Source organism: Mastomys coucha, unplaced genomic scaffold (genome assembly GCF_008632895.1).
Source record: "Mastomys coucha isolate ucsf_1 unplaced genomic scaffold, UCSF_Mcou_1 pScaffold14, whole genome shotgun sequence".
NCBI lineage: Eukaryota > Metazoa > Chordata > Mammalia > Rodentia > Muridae > Mastomys > Mastomys coucha.
Window position 1 is genome coordinate 114,572,119 of NW_022196896.1, and position 8,066 is coordinate 114,580,184.

An 8,066-nucleotide genomic window follows, 5' to 3' on the forward strand; every position below is an offset into this window, starting at 1 on the left:
GCACCAGTTCAGAGGAGATAGCTGCTGCTTTAGACCCAGTATGTTTCAGATAGCCTCAGAGGTACCTCTACTGTTGAGCTGCCAGATTTTTCATTTCTCTTTTACAATCATTGTAAAAGCCTCATGCCATTTTTAAAGAAATACACTCAGATTTTACACCACCCGTGTGTAGTCTGTTTGTCAAAGCCGAATCCCGTGCCCACCTGGCCAGAACTCCTTGTCCCGTGGAACAAGGGACCCGTGAGAAATCCCGGTCCGTGGCACTTAGTCAGTGTTCTATTGCCATGGCGACTTTTGCAAAGGAAAAGTATTTAAATGGGGCTGGCTCACAGTTTCAGAGGTTTAGTCCATTATCAATCATTATGGCTAGAAGCATGGCAGCGTGCCGTCAGACCTGGTGCTGGAGAAGGATCTGAAAGTTCTAGATCCAGTTCCTCAGACAGCAGCAGGGAGTCCCTGTAGGTAGGGAGACGCTGGGACTGGCTTAGGCTTTTAAAACCCCAAAGCCCGACCCTAGTGACACACATCCTCCGACAAGGCCACACCTCCTAATCCCTCTCAAATGTGCCACTCCCTGATGGCCAAGCTTTCAAATATATGAGTCTATGGACGTAGTTCTTATTCAAACCACCACAGTCAGCAAGGATCCATTTAGGAAATAAGCCCACCACCACATCCTTCCCCTAGCTTATCCAAACCTATGTTCTACCCAATTAGAAAGTTATTGCCACATACTCCATTTATAAAAAGGACCAAATCATTTACCACCTCGCTCAGATACTCTCAATTATGTTGAAACATTGGACCTAGCCCAGAATGGTCTAGGAAAACTGGGACTCCCTACCTATGGAGGTACCATAAGAAAATGTAAACCCAGCAGCATCTTCAGGGCTGGTTTGATTGTAATGCATTGTACCTTGCCAATTATGATACAAATTGCTTCCAGAGAACACATGCTGAACTCTTCCCTGTAAAGGCACATTGAGCAGACCTTAATTGGCTCACAAACTCCTGCACATTATCTGAGAGATCTGTCTACCTGGGCAGCTTACTTTTGTAAGAAACTAATGATGTGTCCACGGTGATTAACGGCCACTGTGCTCAGGGGGATGAGGCATTCAGAAGTGACTCTTGCAGCAGTTTATTTGAATGTATTACCCTTGACTCTTTCCATAACTTAATGGCATCTGGCCTTATTTCCTGTTGCCATTCTGTCTTCTAAAGGGCTAGGTTTGAACTTTAACCCCTCACCTCTGGAAATGTAACTCTAAGCAGGTAAATCAAGGCAGAAACAGGTGGTCCTTTCTCCATTTCTGTGCTCAGCTCTCTCAAAACCAAGTCAATCAACCTCTAAGACTGTCGATCAACAGCAAGACAGAGTCCTTCTGGCATTCTAGATACTCAAAGGCACAGTTTTATTTCAGACTTGGTCTGTCCATCCCTCCCCTGCATGTAGCCATGGCCTACATTATTTTGTCCTGTTTGCCAAAGATGCTACTGTTATCACAATATTGCTTGATGTCTTTCGTGGAGCCGTGCTGGAATCTGAGTCCTCTGGCATCGCCTGCAGTACATCCTGTGTTTATATGTGTGCAATGTATGCATGTGCAAGACTTCCTGAGGACAAGTAATTCAGTCATTCCCCAGACTCTCAGAGGGATCACCCAAGACTGGAGAAAGGTCAAAACGTGGGGGGCTGGAGAGAGGGGTCAGTCATCAAGAGTATATGTTGCTCTATGGGTACTGTCAAACGTGTCTACTGAATGACAGTACCCAAGTCAGGAAGCTCTCAAACGTCTGCAACTCCAGCTCCAAGGGCTCTGATGCCTTCTATTGTCCCCCATGGACTGGCACACACACAAATCTTTAAAAAAAAAATAGAGAAAGGTCAAAACAGTTATGCGTGCTTCGAAAGGAATATCATCCCAGGGGCAGATGGATGCTTCTACATTATATTTTATATGCACATAAAAGCTGTGGCCTGTCCCCAAAATGTCAGAGCCAATCTTCACCTTCATGCTCCCCTGACATGTCCCACGTACACAAGCCTCTTAACGTACACAAGCCTCCCCCTCACTCTTTTCTGTAGTTGACTCTGTCCCTACTGGCACAGATTCCCCTGGGACTTAAAGGATTGCGAGCCTCTTCCTTTGGCCCTTTCACCAGCTTATTACATCTCCCATTCCAGAAAACCCTCCCTGCCCTTCCCCTGCTCAGAAAGTGAGATAAATTAGCACGACCTCCTCTGTGTTTCGGGGAACTCACGACTCTGCCTTCAACCGTCTGCTAGGGTAAAGAATATTTTGTGGCGAGAGGTGGGGAAATGGTCTTTCTACGAAAATAAAACCAAAACTACGTTTCCAAGATGTTCCTCTGAAGATCTGATGACACTTCATTCTGTCTTTAACATTTCCACAGCCTTGCACAGGACACATGTTCATGAAAGGACCTGATAACCAAGGCAGTTTGGAGACTATGCTCCTCCTGGGTTCAATACAGTAGAGGTTCTGAAAAAAAAAACGTCCTTCAATCTGGGATCTTCATTCATGACGACAAATTCTTTTTAAAAGGTTCAGAGTAAATGAAGTATATGCTTATGTGAGGTGGGGTCCCGGTGTCCTCATAATTCTGTACACAGAGGTGACTCTCTTAACTCCTTGGCCTGATTTTTTTTTCTGTAAATTTTCATGTAAATCACAAGCTTTTATGATATAAACAGCTTCCAAGCCAAACAGACTATGCTGAAAATCAATGAGACCTCCAGGACCGGGGTGTTGATTCAGTTAGAAAAGTACATACATAAGGTGCCCATACAACATAAAATCCAAGGCCAAGCTTGACTGCCATTCTCACGCGGGCTAAGTAGAGACAGGCAATTCATATAACTAGCCAGCCACTCAGGACAAGTGATGTAGACAACTGATCTCTGTAAGCATACTTTTTGGTCATTTTATTGGGTTCTTATATTTACACATTTCCCCATCCCAATCTCCTCTAACCCCACCCCACCCCCAATACTAAGTGAGAAAGAAGGTTAGAGGGGAAGGGGGTGTAGATCCCTTCAGTCTACTTCCTTCTGGTGAGGGGTGTCAGGTTCCCCGGGGAAGTCCAATCTTTGTCATCAGGAGAGCTGCAACCAACAAAGACCAGAAGCGATTGGCAACAGAATCAACAGAAGCAGAGCGGGAACCAGCAGTTACAGCAGCCTCCACCGCCTCTGGGCCTCTGGCATTTTTCTACCCTCTCTAGAGTCTCCTGCATTCCAAACATAAACTATCTTCAGCTAGCAGAATCATGTCCCTTCTGGGGTAGGAAAAAAAGTCATAGTTAGCTACTGTGGAAAATCTGAAGTCCCCATAGCCCACACCTGGGATTAAAACAAAAGAATATATACATAACATAACTGGGTTTGGGGTTTTGTTTGTTTGTTTGTTTGTTTTTTTAGAAACCAAAATTCTCACTGCAGATCTCTAAGTTCAATGAAAGACTCTGTCTCAAAAGATAAAGTGAAGAGTAGGGGTGGAGGGACCACAATATCAACCTCTGGCCTCCACATACACTCAAACACACACACACACACACACACACACTCTTGCACCCATATGCACACATGTATGCTATACACACCCCCCGGAGAATAGGAGTCTTGGGTACTGTCCTTCAGTGTTGACTTTGTTCTCTATGGAATCTCCTGTTTTTAAAGAAGGTACCCAGAACAAGGCTGTGATTTTAAGGATCTCCTCCCCCAGCCTTTGACCCTGCAGACTGCATTCTGTTTTTGTTTTTTTTTTCTACCCAAAAGAAATGTCTATGCATAATTCTCCTCGTCCTTCACCCCTCAGTGTGAGTTGCCTGAGGAGCAGGGATTACAGGCGCATTGAACACTGCCCTTTTAAGGTTGTTTCAAATCTACAAGGATTTGGCCCATTTTCTGCAGGGTAGCTCTGCCTTTGCAGCTCTACTTAGCTTTCTTTTGTTAAAGAATGTAATGAGAGCAAGCCTCCAGAGCTCGGAGATAGATAAACCAAGAGCTGGTGAAACCCCTTTGATGCTTTTGCTCCAAGCCAGCAGCCCCTCCCTGGAGGAGGAGTTCCACGGGGTACCGGGACACGACCACACTCTGGGAACAGGATCCCTGTGTGGCTTTTAGGTCACTCTGTTTCAGGATTTACAGCAAGACTTCTGGCCCCTCTGTGGAGACTCAACGTCTTACTTTCTTCACTGCCTATATTTTGACTACACTGCTGACCGCAAGGCAGAAATCTACCCCATCTCCAGACTTGTTTCTCTTCTGTCCCACTGCATATTTCATCTGTGTGGTGTCTAGAAGCTATCCTGTCCTCCTGTGACCATCCCATGACCTCCTATTAAAAATAACCAATTTGTGCCTCTTTTTGAACCTCAAAGTGTTTCATAATCAAATGCCAGATAAACCCCACAATGTCCCATTCAAAGTGGCACAAAGGGCAAGAGCCAAGCTTTCTTTGGTGGTTACAATAAAAGTCTCAACCATGTGATTTTCTACTTTGGGTTACCCGAGTCAAAGACACTTCTCAGAAAATGCAGAAGTGCTTGCCAGACCCCCTCGTATAAGTACTTCTGCCTTGTAAACAGCAAGGTTTTGGAAATACAGAACAGCCTTACATCCAAGTCCACCAAGCTGTGCTTAACGATTGAAGCCTAGCTCTTGGGTAGCTGCTTCAGGGACAAGGCAGGGAAAGAGAAGGGAGGGACACACACTCCATCTCGCAAAACTCGGAGTGATGCCAAAAATTGATGTCACATTTTCTACTTCTTTTTCTGTTTCATTTTGTAACACTGGAGGCCGAGCCTCAGGCCCCCAGGACATTAAACAGCACTAACCTACACCTCAGCTCTCTTTTGACTTTTTATTGTTCTTAGTCAAGATCTCAGAAAGCTGCCCCAGTTGGCTTCAAACTCCTGGTACATACAGCTCAGGCAGGCCTTGAACTTGTGATCCTCCTACATCAGCCTCTAAAGTGGCTGAGATTTCAGGTCTAGCTCTTAATAGAATCATAGCCCAAGACCTAGCTCTTAATTCCTTATGATAGATGAAGAAAGCAAGACTCAGAGAGGTTCCATACCCTGCCTGAGGCCATACCAAGCAGTAGGATCAAGATGCAATATTACATGTACACAATGCTAACCGTTTCCTCAGGTAAAAGGCCTTTTCAGTGGTTTCAGTGGAACTAGTTACCAGGAGCAGAATCCCAGCCTCTGACTATTTGAACTAGCAGGTGACCTAGAAAACTGAGTACCACACCAGAGAGAAAAGAAGGCCCCCATGAAAGGAATACCAGAAGTCTATCCTGAGTAATGGCCCCTGCTCAGTCCTCAGAGCATCTGATTGGATCTCCATTCCTCTGACAACTCTGATGCCTAGGCTCATCCCAGAGGCATTAGGACTTCCAAAGCCATCGAGGGTGGGAAAGGAAGCAAATACAGGTCCAGACCTCAGCCGAGCAGGGGCAGCCTCATAGTAGGTTTCTGCAGTATCCTGGGAGCAGCGGAATCACATTGGATTCGTGGATAGAATGTGGCAGAGAGTGTCTTCGGGACGGAACAGGGTGGGAGGTGTTATGTGACTTTCTGTTCTTGCGTGGAGACCCCAGGTAGAACACGGTTGACAGAGCAGAGAAGCGATTCCACCCAAGCCTTGGGTGAGTAAACCAGTCACCTTCCTGGGCTTACTTACAAGAGTATGCTCCTTACAGATGCACAGAAGACTCAAAGCCAGCCCCAGCACGGGACTCAAGGCGGCAGCTGCAACCTCGGAACCCCCATGTTACAGCTCTGGCTTCCCCAAAGAGTCTCCTCTCCCAGGCAATTTCTACTAGTGTATTGCCTTAGGGAGGAGCCTGCTGAGTCCTGTAACCTTCTCTCTCCATCTAGGAGGGGGTGCCTAGAGAGGGCTTTCCTTCTAAGGGGGGTGTGCAATGGGGAGATGACATCTACTACACAAACGGGATCAAGTCAGAATAGAGGTGAGGCCAGGGGACCCAACGTGGTATTCAGAAAAGCAGAACATAAGCCAGAGATTAGCAAACTCCGTAGAGAGAGTGGGTGACCAGGCACTGGACTAAAATTAACGGGCAGAGAAGAGCACCTGGAGGAAACCCCCATTCCAAGACTCCTTTAATAGCCAAAACTACCTGAGAAACACAGAAGGTCTCCCTAGCACTGTGCCTGGTCAGCCAGACAGGGTCAGACAAGCATCCCAGAAAATGTGTGCAAAACACTGAACTACCCAGCCCCGACTGGATGAGAAAAAAAAACAAAACGTAAGTTGAAATCTTCCATAGCCAGAAAACACACCAAGGATCTAGCAATAACGACAGAGGCAGTTTGTGTAGAAAATATGCTTGTCTCCTGGCTGTGAGTTCAGGACATGATCTCGGGAGGGCTGTGCCAGAGAATAAAGTGGAAACCAGAAGAGGGGGAGACCTGATATGGACCTTCAGCCTCTCGACAAGCACCGCTGAAAGCACACCTCGAGCACATGTATGTACCGTATACATACACACATAAAGTCAAATCGAAAGGTCTAATTTGAAGTGAAGGCAAAAGCTTAATTCTCAGGCACAGGCAGCCTCTCTGGAGGGTAGGGAGGAAGGGAGGTTAAAAAGAGAGCAGAGGAAGGGGGAGACAGCAGCTAAACAGGTTATTGTATGCTCTGATGGCCTTCTCAGCCATCACACAGCTGCTCGGAACCCGCACAGGCAGCCTTTAAACTTGGACCACTTTGGAGAGAATCGCAAGGGAGCCAACTACCGTCCCCTCCCAGCTCTCCAATTAAGCGTGGCGTCTGCTGAGTCATGAGGTCTGAGCGCTCCTCCAAGCAAAAGTGCAAACACAAAGTACCTGTGTGCCTGGGAGCTTTGGAAACTAGGAGAGGCACAGGGCGGTTTCTGCGACCAAGCCTGGACAGGATATGAAAACCCAGCACAGAAGCATGTCTAACGCACAGGCAAGGAAGCTTCTGGAAGCCTGATAGGAAAGACATTCTCCGAGCTGCACTAAAGGAAAATCAGCCCCTACCCTCACCGCTGCCCCTGTCTGTCTCTGTCTGTCTCTCGCTTTCTAACACTATGACATTTTCTCTGATTCGACACATTTTTTTTTCCTTCTTTACGGCTCTAGCTTGCTTTCTATGGCTATGATAAATACCACGACTAAAAGCAACTCTGAGGTGAGAGGATCTGCCTTACCTCTCTCTGCGGTTCCCAACTTTGCTTCTGACTTCCAAGCGGTTACTGTCGCCCCACCCCCAACCTGAAACTCAGTGTTCCGATGTTCCTTCTGTGTTCCTGAATAAGGAAGCCTAGTGGTGCCAAGTCTAGGTGTGGACTTTTTAACTGAGGCCACTTTGTTCCAGTGACCCTGGAAGGCGAACTCCATCTTTAATTTTAAAAAATCTGTCTTTCTGCATCTCCCATTTGGTTTAGACCTCCTGAAGTGCATCTCCCCCTCCCTGACCCGTTCCTTCCTCTCATCTTCACCTCTTTTTCAGACTATTGACTTCTATTTCAGTAGCGGGACCTTTCTCAGGCTCCTGGTCTACTCAGCCACCAGCGCTCCATTTCTTCGTCACCAGATACGGTACTTAATCACTGCGTCGGGTGGGTTTGCTGACCCACACTCACGGCCCCCAGCTCCAGCTCCTTGGCAGAGCTTTCCCACTCAGGAACACTGTGTGGGCTCCCTCCCCTCCTCTCCTTAGAAAACTCTCTCTCTCCCCTCTCCCTCTCCCTCTCCCTCTCCCTCTCCCTCTCCCTCTCCCTCTCCCTCTCCCCCTCCCCCCCCTCTCTCTCTCTGTGTGTGTGTGTGTATTTTCTGACGTTGCTTGCTCCATGGCTGGTGAGTTTCTCAGGGTTGCTTTATATCCAAGGGTTTTAGCTTCCCTAATTCTTAGAGGCAGCACGCCCTGGTGATTCACCACCAAGAAACTAGATGGCTTCTGACACATGGGATCCAAGTCCCTCTAAGCGCCTTCCGGACTCGATGAAATTTAAAGGCAGGTAAAATAAATAAATAAATCTTCCCTG

At 47.1% G+C, this 8,066-nt stretch overlaps 1 long non-coding RNA gene across 1 annotated transcript; it reads right to left on the reverse strand.

The window, feature by feature from the left end:
• Positions 1-1,391: 1,391 nt before the first annotated feature.
• On the reverse strand, positions 1,392-7,280 carry LOC116089282. Its single transcript, XR_004118260.1, has 2 exons — positions 7,230-7,280; positions 1,392-1,864 (listed from the first exon to the last, which is right to left on the reverse strand). It is a non-coding gene; the product is annotated as an uncharacterized LOC116089282 (long non-coding RNA).
• Between the last annotated feature and the right edge of the window lie 786 nt (positions 7,281-8,066).